This window comes from Ambystoma mexicanum, chromosome 6q (genome assembly GCF_040938575.1).
Source record: "Ambystoma mexicanum isolate Mex_15411 chromosome 6q, UKY_AmexF1_1, whole genome shotgun sequence".
NCBI classification, from domain to species: Eukaryota; Metazoa; Chordata; class Amphibia; order Caudata; family Ambystomatidae; genus Ambystoma; species Ambystoma mexicanum.
The window spans coordinates 1,641,191,645-1,641,213,438 of NC_090937.1; positions in this window are offsets into that span (position 1 = coordinate 1,641,191,645).

The window sequence follows — 21,794 nt, forward strand, 5'->3', positions numbered from 1 at the left end:
GATTATAGAAGAAAATATATCTCTCAGTCCACTTGACTTACTGACTGCAATTTCAAAGACGAAAAAGGACAAGGGGAAACCTAAAACCTCCAGGAAGAAACCAGCCAGCACTCCTGTGCCCCCAACAAGAACATCCCAGAGAGGACTGTCCAAAGTCACACCTGTGACTCCTCCACCAGCTGAGGATGAGTGTGTGGAACAACCTTGTGTGGTTGAATCAGCTGCTGAGGAATACGAGCTGGAAGAGGGCCTTGCTCCTGTTGGAGATCTGGATCCTGCAGACCATCCTGAGCTGCAGCTTTTAGTGGCAGAAGGTGGGCCCTGTAAGGCAGACTTCAGCAGAGGTCAAAGAGAGTGTCCTACTCTTGAAGGTCTTCACCAACAGGCAGCATCCCAGTGGGAGGGGCAAGAGCCAGGTAAGCTGATGGCCTCTTCTACAGTGAACCCACTGAGTCTATCCCAGGGGACTACAGAAGACATGTAGTGCCTCTAGAAAGCAGACTCCAGTTCCTTATCAGGACTAACACAATGATCTACGGGGTCTGCTAGAGGGTCTGCAATATCTTCTTCTTCACTGGTATTACTGCTTTCCCCAGTTCTCCCCTCCTCCTCCTCCTCACCTGATGAGGTAGAATAGTCCAACTTCTTTCTGCGGGAAAGTCCGGCGTATGGTTTTTTCTTTTTTAGTAGATAGGGTCTGCTTCGGAAGGAAGCCACCGTGACTCCAAGATAGAGAGACCAACCGTGACTCCCCTCCGCGACAGCCAGAGGGGAAAAAAGCCGTTGGACGGGAAAAAAAACCCTTGGTCCGGAGTGGGTGCAGGTGTGATGGAAATCCGCTGGATCCGCAGCGATGTCTGGTAACTCCTCCACCGGGGATACGGGGACCGTGAGGCCAACGTACCCGTGCTGACCAGCGGTCGATGGCAGCAGGAAAGCAGGTGAAACAACACAGCGCCTGGGCGGAAGAGATGAGAGAATACCAGAGAAGCCAGGAGAGAACCAAGAGAGCGAAGGAAGGAGCAACAGGGGAGGAGGCAACGGGCGGCAATGGGAATAGCGTAGAGAAAAAACGGGAGAGCAAGCGGGCAGAAGGGAGGAATGGAAAACAGTCGCCGGAGGACGAACTGTAGTCACAATAGGAAGGCAAACTAGCGCAGGCAACGGAACAGGAAAACAACTCAGTTGCAACGCGCAGAGACGCCGACTGCCGTATGATGATATACGAACGGCAGCGGCCATCTTGGGAGACAACCAGACCGTGGCACGCAGAAGGGAGAAAACGTGATGGAACATTCTAATGGCATCCTTGTTTCCACCTTCTCCACAGACGCCACTCGCCAGCGGCTGTGACATTCCTACAGTTAGCCCATGAGATACCTTTGGCTAGTCACTTAAGTTTTAATAAGACCAAGGAAAGACTCTCTTTATATTTCTACTGGCCTAAATTGGGGGCTGATGTAGATAAATTCTGTAGGAGCTGTCACACTTGCCAAACCTCTGGCAAGAGTGGAGCCAAGAATGTGGTACCCTTGGTGTCCCTCCCAGTGGTGGGAGTCCCTTTTGAGAGTGTAGGAATCAACATTGTTGGTCCCTTAGACCCTCCAACCTCTTCAGGAAACAGGTTTATCCTGTTTGTAGTAGACTATGCTACATACCTATGGTATCCTGAAGCCATACCTATGAGGACTGTTACAGCTCAGGCTGTTGCTAAGGCCCTACTTGGTATTTGTACCAGGGTAGGTTTTCCAAAAACAGTTATCTCTGACCGGGGATCCAATTGTATGTCCCACTACATGCAGGCCATGTGGAAAAACTGTGGAGTAATTTACAAGTTCTCAACTGCCTACCATCCTTAGACAATGGATTGGTCGAGAGGTTCAACCATAGAATGATGAGCGTGAAAGGTGCTTTAGAAGAACCCCTTAGGAGAAAGTGTGATTTTCTGCTGCCATGCCTTCTATTTGCTTATAGAGAAGTCCCTCTAAGGGAGTTGGATTTAGTCACTTTACACTTCTCTATGGCCATCCAGTTAGAGGCCCCATGGCCCTGAGTAAGGAGGGGTTGAAGAGTGCACCTTCCGCCAAGCCAGTGAGAGTCCCTGACTATGTGATAGTTCTCCGGAGGAGAATGTCACACATGATGGCAGAAGCATCAGACATCTTGAAAGCAGGTAAAGCTCTGGTAAAGCATTGGCATGACCAGAAGGCCACCATGGTTGAGTTTTCTCAAGAACAGGTTGTTCTAGTTATGGTACCTACAAGGCAGGGGGCCTTACAGGACAAATGGTTAGGACCCTTCAAGGCTGTGGATAAACTTGGAGAGGTCAACTATCTGGTGGACTTAGGCAATCCTAAGGAGGCTCCCAGAGTCTTTCAGACCAACCGTCTAAAAGCTTATGTCTCAAGACCAGAAGTGGGAGTTTTGATTCTAGCTTCAGCTCAAGAGGAGGAGGAGAGTGAAACTCTATCTGACCTACTCAGAGGCCAGCTTTTAGATGAGAACAGAAGGAGTTAATCTCTCTTCTAATTTCACCCCTGAACAACAGGATGAGTGCAAGTTTCTGTTAAATCAGTTTGCATCACTGTTTTCACTATCACCAGGCCTGACCCCTTGGGGCCAGCATGATATTCTCACTAGTGACTGTTTACCTGTTAAAAGCAGAGGTTACAGGATGTCAGATCATTTAAGATCCAACATAAAGGAGGAGGTCAACAAGATGCTTGATCTCGGGGTAATAGAGCCCTCTACCAGTCCATGGTCTAGTCCAGTTGTTCTAGTACCAAACGCAGGGTCCAAGGAGTAGAGATTCTGTGTGGACTATAGAGCTCTTAATGCAGTCACCAAGACTGATGCCCACCCTTTACCAAGGAAAGATGAACTAGTGGACAAACTTGGTTTAGCCAAGTACCTCAGTACATTTGATCTCACTTCAGGCTATTGGCAAATAGCACTGACAGACCATGCTAAGGAGAAAACGGCATTCTCAACCCCTGCAGGCCTCTACCAGTTTAAGGTAATGCCTTTTGGACTAAAGAATGCACCTGCTACATTCCAAAGGATGGTTAATCAAGTTCTGAATGGGATGGAGGGCTTCTGCATGGCATACTTGGGTGACATTGCAGTGTTCAGACCTACTTGGAAAGAACATGTTGACCACCTAGGGTATGTTTTGCAGGTTCTTGAGCAGGCCCATCAGACCATAAAGGCAAGTAAATGTCAAATTGTTCAGAGTAAAGTGGTCTACCTTGGGCATGAGGTAGGAGGAGGTTAAATCAGACCATTGCCTAGAAAAGTACCATCCCTACTACTCAAACCCAGGTGAGAGCCTTCCTAGTTCTCACTGGGTACTATAGGAACTTCATTGAGAACTATGGGACCATAGCTTCTCCCTTGCATGTGGTCTCCTCTCCCAGATTCCTTAAAAAGGTCAGGTGGAATGAGGAATGCACTCAAGCATTTGAAGGCCTAAAGAAAGCCCTTTGTCAAGCTCCAGTCCTAATAGCTCCCGACTACAACCAAAACTTCATTGTGCAGACAGATGCTTCAAATACAGGTAGAGGTGTAGTTCTGAGTCAGCTGGAAGGGAAAGGTAGGCAGCCCCCCATTTGCTTCATCAGCAGGAAGCTGAAGGAACCTGAGACAAGGTGGGCAACCATAGAAAGAGAATGTTTTGCTATTGTTTGGTCACTGAAGAAGTTTAGACCATACTTGTATGGATCTACTTTTGTGATTAAGACTGACCACCAGCCCTTGAGATGGTTGATGCAAATGAAAGGGTAAATCCCTAAACTACTAAGATGGTCAATCGGCCTGCAAGGGATTGATTTTACCATTGAACACAGGTTTGGGTGTCACCACCAAAATGCTGATGGTCTCTCCAGGATGTTTGACCCACTGGAGTAAGGAGATTCATCCAGGAGTGGGGGGACGAGTGTTAGGGAGAATTCTCAAGAATGTGCCAATTTCCCTTACCTTTTGAGACCCCCAGCAACTTTGCTAGATTTCTAGGATTTGATTATTTACCTGAGAAGAGTGTGAGCCTTTTTTCCCACTCTACCATCTATTTTGATGTGTGTTTTATGTTTGTGTTCTTTGCTTATAGAGTTTTAAACAACTCCATAGGCATCATCTTTTTCTGTGTGTCACACCTTCAGTGCAGTGACACAGGGATGTCTTTCAGACTTCCCAAGGTTTAAATACCTTCTCTGGGACTGACTACCGTCTCCCAGAGCATGTAAAGTTATATTGACTTAACTAGTCTCTTTATATTTACAGACCCAGCACACACTATATTTCCTATAGAGTGCTGGAGGGTTTACCTAGCTTCCCCTGAGTCAAAACATTCATGTAACAGTCAAATGTTACCCTTTCCTACTTTAAATGGCTGGTGGCAGAGGTTTAGATCAAACTAACGTGATTTTTCCCGAGTCAAAATCGGGTCAGCCATGGTTTTCAATATGGCGCCCCAGACCTATCTGTAAAAAAAGACTCTGGTTGACTTTTTTGTGTCATTTCTTTTAGGAAAGGTCCTTCTTGTGTTTGTCTCTGCGCGCCAAACCAGGTTTGGTCCCTTTGTTCATTGACCTTTGGTGGGCTTCAGTGCTGAAGCCCTCCTCTGGTGCCTGAGTCTCTGGGATGGACATGATGTGAGGGAGGTACCCGAAACCCCCTGTGCTTAGTTTCATAGGAGACCTGAATGCACTCTGGTGTGATTGGACAGCTGGCTGTGTGAGTGACAGCCAGGCTGGAATGAATAGGGCAAAACTGTTTAAAAGCAGGTCTCTGGTACTTGGAAAGCAGAGTCGACCACTGGAACGAAAGAACCGAAGACGAGCTGAAGGAAGAGGACTGCTGCAACTCCTCGATGACCGGTGAAGCCCTGCTGCAGGTCTGAATTGCCTGAAACTCCATCAACAGTGAAGCCCTTCAAGGTTAACTTCTTCCCTTGAGTTTGGTGGGAGCAACCAACTCGCAAGACACCGTCCCCATCTTGGTCAAATTTTCTTCAGAGTGCTGTTGAAATCCGGATAGCCAGAGGGAAGGAAATCAGCTTGTGGACTTTAAGGCACTCACACCTTAAACCAACGTTTTGATAAGCTTTTGGCCTCAACCCTGGGCAGTGCAGGAACCTCCCGACGTCCTCCTTCTTGTCCCCATGACTGAAGTTCAGGAACAGCGAGATCTGCTTGAACTGCCAGGAACAACTGCCTCAGCTACAGCTCTTCTTCACTTTCAAGGTACTGTGCAAACACGTTCTGGAAAACTTTTTCGCCAACAGTGAAAGTTTGGGAAAACTTTCCCGACTTCGAAGGACCATTGGTTGTGTATTTGTGGTTTATTAGTGTGTGATATTGAGCAGCTCTTACTAGTGTAATGTTTTCAAACTCACTGTGAAAATAAATGTATATTTTTTACCAAGAAACCTTGAGTAAGTGTTTATTTGAATCACTGTATTTGTTGGTCCTTTGTGTAACTTGTTCTACTACTCACTTTACTCTTGAGATAAGTCTGGCTGCTCAGCCATCGCTACCACTTTATTTTGTAGTACAGTCTTGTACCAAAGGTGAAATTTTACTTGTAGACTTAATTGTGTGTAGTGTTCCCAAAGGGTACTGCACATGATTCTGCCTAACACTTGCCTCCTCCCCCAGAGGGGAAGGGGCGTCCCCAAAGCCAGTCACATCCGGCTGGGCTCTGGGGAGTAGTTATAAAGCAAAGGGGCTTATTCTATTCTTGCAGGCCCCCAATGTGGGGAAAGGACCCTCCCCAGTGGGAAAAATGGTGCAGGAAGCTTTAGAAATGTGTATCCAGAAGGACAAAGGGTGAGAGTTACGATTTAGGGGTTTTTTGTTGTCCTGCATACTGAGGTTGTGCGCACTAATGGTTTAGGTCTATGTGCCGTCATAGAAATGGAGATATCTGGAGGATGACGAAGACCGCCTAGGTTTGTATCTAGAGTATGGCCAGGGGCACTGCTCAAGGGCCCAAACGATTGTTTTCAGAGTTTGCACCACAGGGGGATGGTGAATATATTAGCCCGAAACCCTGCGGCAAATTTTGAGGGGGGCCGTTCTCACAAGACCAGTCAAATGAGTGATCCATACAGAGGTTATTGGAGTGACTGACCTGTCAGTCAAACAGCATAAGCAAATGTTTACTCGTGGTGGGGTCCACAGCTCTTAAATGGGCAGGATGTGCTAAAGAGAGATGGGGAGTGTTGATGCAGTTATAAGGTCGGTATGTTTTTGGGGGCATTGGGGGTGGTGGGTGGTGGCGGAGTTACTGTCACGGTCCTAGCCGTGGAGGAGTTTGACTGGGCGGTATCCCGATGGCCGCACTAGAGCCAAATTCGGACGATGGGCACTGAGTCCTTTATGGGCAGTTGAGACTCCTCGTCAACGAGATTCAGTGGTCCTGAAGAATAACTGTTTGACAGTTTATAATTTGAAGTGGAGACGTCATTACTCTGTAAACTGGAAGTGACAAGTGTCCCCGGGAACTATAAGATGATGACAAGCCCGACAAACCAACGAGCTACCTTAGAAGTCTAAGGGTATGTGACTTTACTTAGGGCTGGGATCCACCCCCAAAATGTTATTTGACTCTAATAAATGGGTTTTTGTGTTTCTAAATATACACCAATTGCCATTATGATTCTTAGGATATGTGTAATCATTGCATGATGTCTTAGACCCCGAAGGAGTGGGTAATAGGGGATGGCCCGCTATGGCGTTATCCATTACTTTACTCTAGTCCGGAGAAGTGTTGAGTGTGCTGAGTGTGCTGAGCATTGAGAGAGCTGAGACTACTTCTGGGAGCACTGCAGGAGCTGCAGAGTCGAGGCAGCAAGCCTGAATTGAGCAGAGCAGTGTGACATCGCAGACAGCAGTAAGCGGCCAGCAGCATGGTCCCGTTGTGCGCCATGGAGGACAATGCTGTGGTTAACACAGCCTTGAAGTCCTCCCCAACCACTGATGATCCTTCATAGAACCGGTTTGATGAACATTTCAGAGTGGGAGGTGGATGCTGTGTACACATTGTGTATATGAGGCTCCCTTGTTGCTCTTCCCTGCTTTGCACCTTTGGTTGAGCATGTTCTTAAAAGTTTGAAGTGTGGTAAGTTTGAAGAGGGCACCGGCATAGTGGACATAATGGCAACTGAAAGTTCATATTTGGCCTTTTAAAAACCAACGATAAAAAGAAATTGTGGGCATATTACAGACATCTATCTAATGTAGTATGTAAAGGTAGCGGGCGCCCCTCTCTCGACAGAACAAGGCCTGATAACCTGTTCAGTGGTTATTAATCACTTGAGAGTTCGCAGCCACTGCTTTTACTCACTGTGCCTTTCACAGATGGGAAATATCCATTTGCATATCAGTCTTTGTCCTGCCCAGGGGCAGTCCAGCACCGAAATGCAATGGCAATTCCAACCTGAACGAGAGTACCACCAGCAACCCCATACACGTGTTTCACCCTTGTTGGGGATCATCAGTGAGGTGAAGCTGATGCCTCTCTAAGCACAGTGAGAGGGAGACCACGTCTGGTTGCCCCCAGGAGACCTAGGGTTACCAATCCCAGGTTCCTTGAAATTTAGTTTGTAAAGGTAGCGGGCGCCCCTCTCTCGACAGAACAAGGCCTGATAACCTGTTCAGTGGTTATTAACCACTTGAGAGTTCGCAGCCACTGCTTTTACTCACTGTGCCTTTCACAGATGGGAAATATCCATTTGCATATCAGTCTTTGTCCTGCCCAGGGGCAGTCCAGCACCGAAATGCAATGGCAATTCCAACCTGAACGAGAGTACCACCAGCAACCCCATACACGTGTTTCACCCTTGTTGGGGATCATCAGTGAGGTGAAGCTGATGCCTCTCTAAGCACAGTGAGAGGGAGACCACGTCTGGTTGCCCCCAGGAGACCTAGGGTTACCAATCCCAGTTTCCTTGAAATTTAGTTTGTAAAGGTAGCGGGCGCCCCTCTCTCGACAGAACAAGGCCTGATAACCTGTTCAGTGGTTATTAACCACTTGAGAGTTCGCAGCCACTGCTTTTACTCACTGTGCCTTTCACAGATGGGAAATATCCATTTGCATATCAGTCTTTGTCCTGCCCAGGGGCAGTCCAGCACCGAAATGCAATGGCAATTCCAACCTGAACGAGAGTACCACCAGCAACCCCATACACGTGTTTCACCCTTGTTGGGGATCATCAGTGAGGTGAAGCTGATGCCTCTCTAAGCACAGTGAGAGGGAGACCACGTCTGGTTGCCCCCAGGAGACCTAGGGTTACCAATCCCAGGTTCCTTGAAATTTAGTTTGTAAAGGTAGCGGGCGCCCCTCTCTCGACAGAACAAGGCCTGATAACCTGTTCAGTGGTTATTAACCACTTGAGAGTTCGCAGCCACTGCTTTTACTCACTGTGCCTTTCACAGATGGGAAATATCCATTTGCATATCAGTCTTTGTCCTGCCCAGGGGCAGTCCAGCACCGAAATGCAATGGCAATTCCAACCTGAACGAGAGTACCACCAGCAACCCCATACACGTGTTTCACCCTTGTTGGGGATCATCAGTGAGGTGAAGCTGATGCCTCTCTAAGCACAGTGAGAGGGAGACCACGTCTGGTTGCCCCCAGGAGACCTAGGGTTACCAATCCCAGGTTCCTTGAAATTTAGTTTGTAAAGGTAGCGGGCGCCCCTCTCTCGACAGAACAAGGCCTGATAACCTGTTCAGTGGTTATTAACCACTTGAGAGTTCGCAGCCACTGCTTTTACTCACTGTGCCTTTCACAGATGGGAAATATCCATTTGCATATCAGTCTTTGTCCTGCCCAGGGGCAGTCCAGCACCGAAATGCAATGGCAATTCCAACCTGAACGAGAGTACCACCAGCAACCCCATACACGTGTTTCACCCTTGTTGGGGATCATCAGTGAGGTGAAGCTGATGCCTCTCTAAGCACAGTGAGAGGGAGACCACGTCTGGTTGCCCCCAGGAGACCTAGGGTTACCAATCCCAGGTTCCTTGAAATTTAGTTTGTAAAGGTAGCGGGCGCCCCTCTCTCGACAGAACAAGGCCTGATAACCTGTTCAGTGGTTATTAACCACTTGAGAGTTCGCAGCCACTGCTTTTACTCACTGTGCCTTTCACAGATGGGAAATATCCATTTGCATATCAGTCTTTGTCCTGCCCAGGGGCAGTCCAGCACCGAAATGCAATGGCAATTCCAACCTGAACGAGAGTACCACCAGCAACCCCATACACGTGTTTCACTCTTGTTGGGGATCATCAGTGAGGTGAAGCTGATGCCTCTCTAAGCACAGTGAGAGGGAGACCACGTCTGGTTGCCCCCAGGAGACCTAGGGTTACCAATCCCAGGTTCCTTGAAATTTAGTTTGTAAAGGTAGCGGGCGCCCCTCTCTCGACAGAACAAGGCCTGATAACCTGTTCAGTGGTTATTAACCACTTGAGAGTTCGCAGCCACTGCTTTTACTCACTGTGCCTTTCACAGATGGGAAATATCCATTTGCATATCAGTCTTTGTCCTGCCCAGGGGCAGTCCAGCACCGAAATGCAATGGCAATTCCAACCTGAACGAGAGTACCACCAGCAACCCCATACACGTGTTTCACCCTTGTTGGGGATCATCAGTGAGGTGAAGCTGATGCCTCTCTAAGCACAGTGAGAGGGAGACCACGTCTGGTTGCCCCCAGGAGACCTAGGGTTACCAATCCCAGGTTCCTTGAAATTTAGTTTGTAAAGGTAGCGGGCGCCCCTCTCTCGACAGAACAAGGCCTGATAACCTGTTCAGTGGTTATTAACCACTTGAGAGTTCGCAGCCACTGCTTTTACTCACTGTGCCTTTCACAGATGGGAAATATCCATTTGCATATCAGTCTTTGTCCTGCCCAGGGGCAGTCCAGCACCGAAATGCAATGGCAATTCCAACCTGAACGAGAGTACCACCAGCAACCCCATACACGTGTTTCACCCTTGTTGGGGATCATCAGTGAGGTGAAGCTGATGCCTCTCTAAGCACAGTGAGAGGGAGACCACGTCTGGTTGCCCCCAGGAGACCTAGGGTTACCAATCCCAGGTTCCTTGAAATTTAGTTTGTAAAGGTAGCGGGCGCCCCTCTCTCGACAGAACAAGGCCTGATAACCTGTTCAGTGGTTATTAACCACTTGAGAGTTCGCAGCCACTGCTTTTACTCACTGTGCCTTTCACAGATGGGAAAAATCCATTTGCATATCAGTCTTTGTCCTGCCCAGGGGCAGTCCAGCACCGAAATGCAATGGCAATTCCAACCTGAACGAGAGTACCACCAGCAACCCCATACACGTGTTTCACCCTTGTTGGGGATCATCAGTGAGATGAAGCTGATGCCTCTCTAAGCACAGTGAGAGGGAGACCACGTCTGGTTGCCCCCAGGAGACCTAGGGTTACCAATCCCAGGTTCCTTGAAATTTAGTTTGTAAAGGTAGCGGGCGCCCCTCTCTCGACAGAACAAGGCCTGATAACCTGTTCAGTGGTTATTAACCACTTGAGAGTTCGCAGCCACTGCTTTTACTCACTGTGCCTTTTACAGATGGGAAATATCCATTTGCATATCAGTCTTTGTCCTGCCCAGGGGCAGTCCAGCACCGAAATGCAATGGCAATTCCAACCTGAACGAGAGTACCACCAGCAACCCCATACACGTGTTTCACCCTTGTTGGGGATCATCAGTGAGGTGAAGCTGATGCCTCTCTAAGCACAGTGAGAGGGAGACCACGTCTGGTTGCCCCCAGGAGACCTAGGGTTACCAATCCCAGGTTCCTTGAAATTTAGTTTGTAAAGGTAGCGGGCGCCCCTCTCTCGACAGAACAAGGCCTGATAACCTGTTCAGTGGTTATTAACCACTTGAGAGTTAATAACCACTGAACAGGTTATCATGTCTGTTCTTGCGAGAGAGGGGCGCCCGCTACCTTTGTATAACTATTTGTTAAGGAACCTGGGATTGGTAACCCTAGGTCTCCTGGGGGCAACCAGACGTGGTCTCCCTCTCACTGTGCTTAGAGAGGCATCAGCTTCACCTCACTGATGATCCCCAACAAGGGTGAAACACGTGTATGGGGTTGCTGGTGGTACTCTCGTTCAGATTGGAATTGCCATTGTATTTCGGTGCTGGACTGCCCCTGGGCAGGACAAAGACTGATATGCAAATGGATATTTCCCATCTGTGAAAGGCACAGTGAGTAAAAGCAGTGGCTGCGAACTCTCAAGTGGTTAATAACCACTGAACAGGTTATCATGTCTGTTCTTGCGAGAGAGGGGCGCCCGCTACCTTTGTAAAACTATTTGTTAAGGAACCTGGGATTGGTAACCCTAGGTCTCCTGGGGGCAACCAGACGTGGTCTCCCTCTCACTGTGCTTAGAGAGGCATCAGCTTCACCTCACTGATGATCCCCAACAAGGGTGAAACACGTGTATGGGGTTGCTGGTGGTACTCTCGTTCAGATTGGAATTGCCATTGTATTTCGGTGCTGGACTGCCCCTGGGCAGGACAAAGACTGATATGCAAATGGATATTTCCCATCTGTGAAAGGCACAGTGAGTAAAAGCAGTGGCTGCGAACTCTCAAGTGGTTAATAACCACTGAACAGGTTATCATGTCTGTTCTTGCGAGAGAGGGGCGCCCGCTACCTTTGTAAAACTATTTGTTAAGGAACCTGGGATTGGTAACCCTAGGTCTCCTGGGGGCAACCAGACGTGGTCTCCCTCTCACTGTGCTTAGAGAGGCATCAGCTTCACCTCACTGATGATCCCCAACAAGGGTGAAACACGTGTATGGGGTTGCTGGTGGTACTCTCGTTCAGATTGGAATTGCCATTGTATTTCGGTGCTGGACTGCCCCTGGGCAGGACAAAGACTGATATGCAAATGGATATTTCCCATCTGTGAAAGGCACAGTGAGTAAAAGCAGTGGCTGCGAACTCTCAAGTGGTTAATAACCACTGAACAGGTTATCATGTCTGTTCTTGCGAGAGAGGGGCGCCCGCTACCTTTGTAAAACTATTTGTTAAGGAACCTGGGATTGGTAACCCTAGGTCTCCTGGGGGCAACCAGACGTGGTCTCCCTCTCACTGTGCTTAGAGAGGCATCAGCTTCACCTCACTGATGATCCCCAACAAGGGTGAAACACGTGTATGGGGTTGCTGGTGGTACTCTCGTTCAGATTGGAATTGCCATTGTATTTCGGTGCTGGACTGCCCCTGGGCAGGACAAAGACTGATATGCAAATGGATATTTCCCATCTGTGAAAGGCACAGTGAGTAAAAGCAGTGGCTGCGAACTCTCAAGTGGTTAATGACCACTGAACAGGTTATCATGTCTGTTCTTGCGAGAGAGGGGCGCCTGCTACCTTTGTAAAACTATTTGTTAAGGAACCTGGGATTGGTAACCCTAGGTCTCCTGGGGGCAACCAGACGTGGTCTCCCTCTCACTGTGCTTAGAGAGGCATCAGCTTCACCTCACTGATGATCCCCAACAAGGGTGAAACACGTGTATGGGGTTGCTGGTGGTACTCTCGTTCAGATTGGAATTGCCATTGTATTTCGGTGCTGGACTGCCCCTGGGCAGGACAAAGACTGATATGCAAATGGATATTTCCCATCTGTGAAAGGTACAGTGAGTAAAAGCAGTGGCTGCGAACTCTCAAGTGGTTAATAACCACTGAACAGGTTATCATGTCTGTTCTTGCGAGAGAGGGGCGCCCGCTACCTTTGTAAAACTATTTGTTAAGGAACCTGGGATTGGTAACCCTAGGTCTCCTGGGGGCAACCAGACGTGGTCTCCCTCTCACTGTGCTTAGAGAGGCATCAGCTTCACCTCACTGATGATCCCCAACAAGGGTGAAACACGTGTATGGGGTTGCTGGTGGTACTCTCGTTCATATTGGAATTGCCATTGTATTTCGTTGCTGGACTGCCCCTGGGCAGGACAAAGACTGATATGCAAATGGATATTTCCCATCTGTGAAAGGCACAGTGAGTAAAAGCAGTGGCTGCGAACTCTCAAGTGGTTAATAACCACTGAACAGGTTATCATGTCTGTTCTTGCGAGAGAGGGGCGCCCGCTACCTTTGTAAAACTATTTGTTAAGGAACCTGGGATTGGTAACCCTAGGTCTCCTGGGGGCAACCAGACGTGGTCTCCCTCTCACTGTGCTTAGAGAGGCATCAGCTTCACCTCACTGATGATCCCCAACAAGGGTGAAACACGTGTATGGGGTTGCTGGTGGTACTCTCGTTCAGATTGGAATTGCCATTGTATTTCGGTGCTGGACTGCCCCTGGGCAGGACAAAGACTGATATGCAAATGGATATTTCCCATCTGTGAAAGGCACAGTGAGTAAAAGCAGTGGCTGCGAACTCTCAAGTGGTTAATAACCACTGAACAGGTTATCATGTCTGTTCTTGCGAGAGAGGGGCGCCCGCTACCTTTGTAAAACTATTTGTTAAGGAACCTGGGATTGGTAACCCTAGGTCTCCTGGGGGCAACCAGACGTGGTCTCCCTCTCACTGTGCTTAGAGAGGCATCAGCTTCACCTCACTGATGATCCCCAACAAGGGTGAAACACGTGTATGGGGTTGCTGGTGGTACTCTCGTTCAGATTGGAATTGCCATTGTATTTCGGTGCTGGACTGCCCCTGGGCAGGACAAAGACTGATATGCAAATGGATATTTCCCATCTGTGAAAGGCACAGTGAGTAAAAGCAGTGGCTGCGAACTCTCAAGTGGTTAATAACCACTGAACAGGTTATCATGTCTGTTCTTGCGAGAGAGGGGCGCCCGCTACCTTTGTAAAACTATTTGTTAAGGAACCTGGGATTGGTAACCCTAGGTCTCCTGGGGGCAACCAGACGTGGTCTCCCTCTCACTGTGCTTAGAGAGGCATCAGCTTCACCTCACTGATGATCCCCAACAAGGGTGAAACACGTTTATGGGGTTGCTGGTGGTACTCTCGTTCAGATTGGAATTGCCATGTATTTCGGTGCTGGACTGCCCCTGGGCAGGACAAAGACTGATATGCAAATGGATATTTCCCATCTGTGAAAGGCACAGTGAGTAAAAGCAGTGGCTGCGAACTCTCAAGTGGTTAATAACCACTGAACAGGTTATCATGTCTGTTCTTGCGAGAGAGGGGCGCCCGCTACCTTTGTAAATCTATCTAATGTACATGCTCCAGAAATTAATGGGGCATGGCTTGAACATCAGTCTTCCCTTTATTGGGATTATACTTTTCAACAAACTGAGTCTCTACTTAAAGACTTTTCTGTGGGGTCCATCCCAAGTGGGGATACGGACGACATATTAGCACTGATTCACAAATGAAAGTCATCCAGGGCACCCGGCCCCAATGCTATTGCTCACTCGGAATTCTGGGCATGACAACTGGGACTGCTGTTGCAGGATATCATGGCGTGTGATCTGATACCCACACTGGTTGGAGGGAGTCCATCCTGAATCCAGTTCACAATAGGGGAGACAGGGCAGACCCTCTAACTACAGATTACTTGCCATGCTTAAGTCCAGCTCAAAGCAATTTGCATCATTGTTTCTGAAACATGGGCTGAAAGGAAACACCTTCTTAGAAAGTTTCAAACTGGCTTTAGGAAGGGCCATAGTATGATTAACAACGTATGTGTTCTACAATATCTGTTTGATGAGATTGCTAAACAACCCAATGGGAAATCGTATATATGCTTTATAGAATTCTCAAAGGCGTTCGGCTCAGTTCCTGCCCCTTTTTTTGGCCCAAATGTAGAACATGGGGACTGGATTACTTCTTTTGTATTTCATTCAGTCCTTACATACCAGAGTGACAGTACGACTGAGCTAAGAGGGAGTTCCCTCCAAACAGAAAGGCACAGACCGGGGTCTGAAGCAGCGGTGCGTGTTGGCACCCTGCTGTTCAACCTTTACACTCAGATATGGATAGTGCCTTTGGTTAAGTGCATCATTTCCCTCCTCGAATAGGTAATGAAGCAGTGCCGTGGATACTATATGCAGACGACACTGTCTTAATTGATCATACACCTATCAACCTGCAGCGATCAATTCCTACTCTCTCTTGCTTTTCCTTCTTAGATCAATTGTCCATTAATGAAGCTAAAACTAAAATATTGATAATGGGGAAAAGATGTACCATGTGAAGCAATTTTGGGGGGAATTAGGCTAGCATTCTTTGGAAGTGGCAGACAGTTACATATATTTAGTATTTCCAATAAGAACATTACCTGGTAAATCCTTCTATGAAGACCACATTTGTGCCAATGTTTGGAAGAAGTGGCTGGTAATAAAATTATTCACTGCACTTAAAGGCGGTAACATCAAGGGAATGTTGTCTATTTACGGCACCAGTATTGTGCCTGGCCTGCTTTACGGTCTCAAGTTAATACCAGAGAATCATGTAGTATGGCTAGAATGAATGGAAGGAAAAACATTGCATTCCATCCTAGGCGTCCCTCAATCGGTGCTGGTCGAGGCAGTAAGATGTGAGCTGAGGGCTACGTAAATTAGATCTCGCTGGTTAATGCAGCGTTGTAAACCTTACAGTCAGCTCATTGCTCGCTTGTCTGGTGATCAAACCGTTATGGGGCTTCTAGCCTCTCACATCAGGGTGCCTTGTGGGATACTGCCATGACTCACTTTCCTAATATCAACTTCTCTACTGACCAAATGCTGCCCCTTACTAATGCCTGGTTTATATTAAAGAAAAGGTCATTATACAGGGTTAGCGTTGAGAATATAACCAAATTACAGGTGAAGAAACGGCATAGCGAATACATCCTCCAGAGTCATCAGCTCGAGATTCCATCTTCATATCTTACTAAGCGCCCATGTGAAGTGGCCTTGGAAGTGGCCTGTGGTGTCTTTTGACCTTGCTGATCGGCTTCACAAAGTTCCACGAAGTTCGAGTGCAGCTGCAAGATACACTGTTGGACATTTTCTGGTGAATATAAATACATATGGACTGATATGGACTTTTAAATAACACCTTATAAGAGTATAAAGTGTAAACTAAGCCTCTAAAACACTATTATCTCTATCACTGATTTCGGCTCCATCCCAATTTGTGGTGAACGCCATAAAGACCATTGTGCACGCGCCCATGAGAAGTGGCCTTGGAAGTGGCCTTGGAAGTGGCCTGTTGTGTCTGTTGTGTCTGTTGTGTCTGCTGGGGCTGCTGCGGTAAAACTAGCTTATGACAACAGAGTTTGGTTAACCTTGCTTGTGATGTTTGTTTAGAACTTGTTGCTCACGTAACTCAGTTAGTATTTGCCTGTATGTTTGACTCAAAGCCGTAGCAGGTCACGTTCAGATCATGAGCTCGAAAGAAATTGCAAAGAGTAAACAATACCCCGCAGCTACATCCGTAAACCAAATAGCAACAAGAATGAGTGTTGCGCATGCAGCTGCAGTGTCTTTATCAGATTCACCCTATTTAGTGGAAGAATTGATGGAATGCGCGCAGCAATGCTCGTTGGAGCATAAAATTAACATCTTTTTTCAAGCTGACGATAATATTGTTCAATTGTCAGAAAGTTCCCAATCATTGTTTGTTGAAGAAGGCAATACAGATGTGGTGTGTCAGGACGCTGAATTGGTAGGCAATGCTGACAAGGACGAGAATGGTTCTTGCTTGTACGCAGACACTCCTCCGATATTCTGCACAGATGAAATTTCCATGTTGGCTCTGTCGCAGCACTTAGAAAAAATCGATGCTTGTGTTGCTGCAGCAGAGCCGATCGTGCATTGAGTTTCATTCTTTGATGTTAAAGGAATGGTTCGGTCAAAAAATATTATTGCCCCTACGGGTCGGCCAAGTGTTTTTAAGCCTAAGTCGCTCGATTTTAGAAAAATTTCCTATGGACCTTACCCGAGTTTTCGTCCATTAAACGCACGCAAAAACAGGCACCAGGGAGCTGCCATTTTGTGATAATCCTATCATTTCCCCCATCGCCCTGGCTGACCTGCTTTTGCGGCACTAAATCATATCCCCCGCCCCTGAGCCTGTCATCAGCAGATGCGTACCGCCCATTTCACAACGCCAAAGCATGTCTCGTGTCAACATTCGCTGCGCTTCAGCTAATGACGTGTCGCCATGGAAATGTCAGGACGCCTCTTTCCTCAATAAGTATAAACAGACCGTTTCACAACACACAGCAGCAGATTTCCGATTCCATTCCTCTCTCTGTGCTACTTTGAGTATTCTGTGACTCGTTTCTGTGCTCTGGTCAGCTACCTTCGTTGCTTGTAGCCCGTGTGAACAGATACCAGTACCACCGCTATCAATAATTTTAATTTGTGTAACACGCAATGGATACAATAATGCCCTACATGTACGAGCCCGAGTATACCGAGGAGGAACTACTGGAAAGGGAAAACACGCGAACACAATGGGTCTTCGGACGGCAGTTGGGAAGACGATTCAACAGCTGAAGAGCCTGGACCTAGTCGCATGGACAGTGTTTCCACCTGGTGCACATGCAATCGGTGCAAGCTAATGCCAACCGAGGACGAGAACTGCTGCTGCTGTGAAAACTCGGGATGCGTGGCCTACATTTCGCAATGCGAGCCACGACCGCAATGCATCACCGAGCTGCCAGACTTCAGGGCAGCCTGCCTCATACGGTCCGTGTTGAGGATAATGATGGTGCTTATGCACGAACTTCACGCAACTGTTCGTCCTCGTAATCCGAGTAACGAGTAAGTATACTCTGCTTGTCATGCCACTACTATTTCATGGTCTTCTACTATATCCTAAATTACATATACATATCATGTTAACGCAAGAAAGTCATGGGGCCTCATTCCGAGGCTGGCGCTATCCATGGAGTAAATAGCACCATGGTAAGCAACCATGGAGCTATTTACTCCATGGAAATCCGGCATGGTGAATGGAGTAATTACCGGTCCATTCCAAGGTTGGAGGGACCGGTAATTCCCCATTCACCATACCGGTTCCCCATCCCCATTCCTGCCCCCATAGGGCTCAATGGGAATGGGGAAGGAGTAAATTACGGCACCGTAAATTACGGTGCTGTAATTTACTCCAAGGTCCCTTTGCGGGTTGGATTTTTAACGCCTGCGAAAAGCAGGCGTTAAATGCCAAACCGCAAAAGGGAACTCGGAATATGGTGGTAAGTGTTAACGGTCACCGTTGCCATTAACGGTGACCGTTAACCCTTACCTCCAGCCTCGGAATGAGGCCCATTCAATAGTGTGCAGTGTCTAGATAGCATTTGTCCGAGCAGAATGCCATTAGTTAAAAGAATTGTCATTGACAACAAACGTTTATTAAACTTATCTTGGTCATTTAAAAACAGTTTGTTTCATTCCTTTTCACAGGTGGTACAGGCTGGTGGCCTATCGTTCCTTTACATGGTGGCTTCACGGGAGGCTTGGACACCGCGTTGGAAGAGTGATACCCGCCTGTGCCGTTCACGCCATAAGAGAAACGTTCCCGAGTGACAGCGGTCAGTAGAGGGGATTTTCTCTCGCTGTGCTGCAACCTGAACTGTACAATGTGTAAAGTTTTGTATTTTTGTGTCATCAAAATAAGCTACAAAATAAAACACCACATATATTTTAACAACGGTTGTTTCGATGTTTTAAATCAATCAAGTGTGTCTCCATTCAAGGATGGAGGTCAGACACCTGTGCTCGGAATGGGTGAAGTTCAGGTCGCTGTGAAGCGGGGTGGTCACTATCCATGCTAACATAATATATTATCAATAATGCATGCACTAAATAACACTTGTTCAAAGTCTTTCAGTCGGTTATGTCTCTATAAAAGGCACACATATATCAATGCTATCAATTAACATTGGATTATACAGGCCTTAGGTCAAGGGTCTTGACCACTATAATACACTGTTTGAAGTGTGGGTCTGTGCTCACAAGAATCTCCGATATGTGGCATTTGTTATTGATAGGCAACGATAGACTGCAGTAGGGGTCTAATGTTAGTTGGGGATCTGCTAGGTGGGCATCATGGCATGGTCAGTGGTCTGGCACATGAACAGAATACCTTGCAGGGACACAGGGTCAGAATGGCAGTAACTTTCCACTGGCGAGGGTGCGTGGGCAAGGACACGTTTGTGGAGATAAACGAGCCATGTGCTTGGTTCAGGCCGGTTCACATGCAGGACCGTGATCTAAGAGAGTGATGTGTTACATTTATTAGCTGTTGCAAATATCTCTGGAGTTTTCCAGTCAGAGTGGGGACGAGGCTGTGGGCCATGTGCTCTGCGCGCTGTACTATCGCAGTGAGGCCTGGTTACCAAAATGGAGTGGAAAGGGGGTACAAAAATGGATGCCCCGTGTCCTGCTCAGTGTTCCCATCTACGCGAATGTCATGCAAAGTTAACATCACATAAGGGCAAGGGGCGAACCCACTACTGGAGGCACTTGGTACGAGTTTCTACTGAGAAGTAAAGGATGCGAGGGGCCCCACACACTTGCCTGCACGCCAAAAGGCGGTTCGCACCCGGGGAAGAGCGCTGGCATGGGGGGCTGTGAAGGGCGCAAACAGCCAAGGTGCCAAACAGCATGTACACTTCAAAAGGTATCCCACGCCCAGGGGCCATCGCTCACATGGCCTCCTCAGACCCCGTGTCTCCAGGCAGGCCTCCCCTGAGGTAGGCCGCCCCCCTGCAATAAACATAATACCACGACATACACACGTCATTCATTCACAAACACACCCCTGTTTCTAATACTTTATAAACCACTTGATATGTCTCATGAGAACATCTTTGTGCTTTGCAAGTCAACTCCTGAACCTTCTACCCGAGAAGCACTGAGATCTATGCTAATCTGCTCATCGCCGTGCTATCTGTGACCGCTTCGAGCAAACTCGTCAGTGTGCTACCTGTGGCCATCTACCTGTTCTCCTGTAACATACTGCTCGGCCTGCTGAATCCAAATGTTTGTTGGTCAAGGTAAGGCCATGTATCCTAGTCATATTTCGGTCATTTTTACATTTCAATCTATTTGCTATTTCAGTACCCAATAGAGCTATGGTCATTGGTCTCATTGCTATTGACCTGAGTTTCAATTGTTATGCTATCAATAGATCTATTTATTTTCATCTGTGTCAATTGTCATCGAATTGCATCCTTCGGGGGTCCAGTCTATAATGTAAGCATGGTTCCTTTTCGTGCAAGACAGAACATCCAAGGGACGAGTCACATGTTCAGAGTTTAGTCACATAATTTAAAACATTTCTGTAACTTATGCAAATACTAAGCTGCACATGATGAACTGGTATAGTTCCGGCGACCAAAACAAACCTTGCATTGAGTATGGTATGGTTCATTTACTTTTTTATGACATTTTTATTCATCAAGGTTTTATAATAATCTTGATATTTACTTTTCAGAATTTTCAACAATGCCTGCCTGTTCGATTAGCGGTTGCCCTTCGAAGACCCATGCTAAATCTGAAGGCACTACAATGCATGTATTCCCGAAAACTGTTGATCGAATAAGAGAATGTGTCAGACATTGCGGATATCCACTGGATGAGCTGGAAAGTAGAGTCCAACAAGTCTTTGAGGACAAAAGGGGTGATCGATACCGCATCTGCTGCCGACACTTTCCCTCGAACATGTACACCACATCTTGGGTAACAAAGAAGAATAAACGGGGATCGACACGAAAATTGCTCGCAAACGCTATTCCCACTCTATTCGTCCACATTCCGCCACCGATGAGTCAAGTGTCCGGATTTAGCTTTAGGCCTTACAGTAGTGTGTAGGTAGCCGAATGGATTCATTGATATTTTAGGTGTTTTTTCCAATTTGTAATACTTTCGACATTGATATGAGTGTATAGCTTTTTGAATAATGACATTTATCAATATATTCTTTTTAGATTTCATAACCCACAAATGAAATCTATATATGGGCACAGTGAACTGTGCTATATTGCGCATTACTCAAATATTCTGTCTCCTTAGATGGCAATTTTAAATATTGGCATTTCATTATCAAACAATAATTTACCTTTACAACTTCTTGACTATCCCTTGAATCTGAAGCAAGAACATTCTACTTCCTTCATGTGCTCGCAGTTATCAACCACTTCTAGCGCGTATCAGGTAATCATACTTGGCTATTCCGCTACAGACTTGTTTTATGCATGTCAAGTAATAGTTTGTATGTATCGTGTGCTTATTTTACCAATTGTTTGGTTAGTGCTTTCCAATTGATATACACCTTAGTTGTCGTCCCCTGGTGTTTGTTTTCAGTTATAATTAGTGTTAACCATACTAATGCAAGTACTGTCTTTCAGGGAGATGCTGAAGTGTCCACCACATTGACAACAGCCCTAGATGTTCTTCAGCAGCCCGAGGTATGGATACTGACAGCTCAACTGACCGTGATCATCAGGACTGGAACACTTGTCGTTTGATTGTTCTACACCATGTTTCATTTGTGGTTAGCCGTTGATATGTACCTGTGCGGTCGACCCCAAGCGTGTGTTGTGTTTTCAATATTGTAATCCTTACTAATGCAAATACTATGTTTCAGGCAGTTGTTGAATCTTCAACCCACGCACTTGATGCGGAGCCTGACATTCAAGTAATTCCGGTGGAAGCGGGACCATGTGGATACGAATCGGCGCAACAGCTTTCGGAAGTGTGCACCACATTGACAACAGCCCTAGATATTCTTCAGCAGCATGAGGTATGGATACTGACAGCTCCATCGAGCGTGATCATATAACGTGATTCCATTTGCT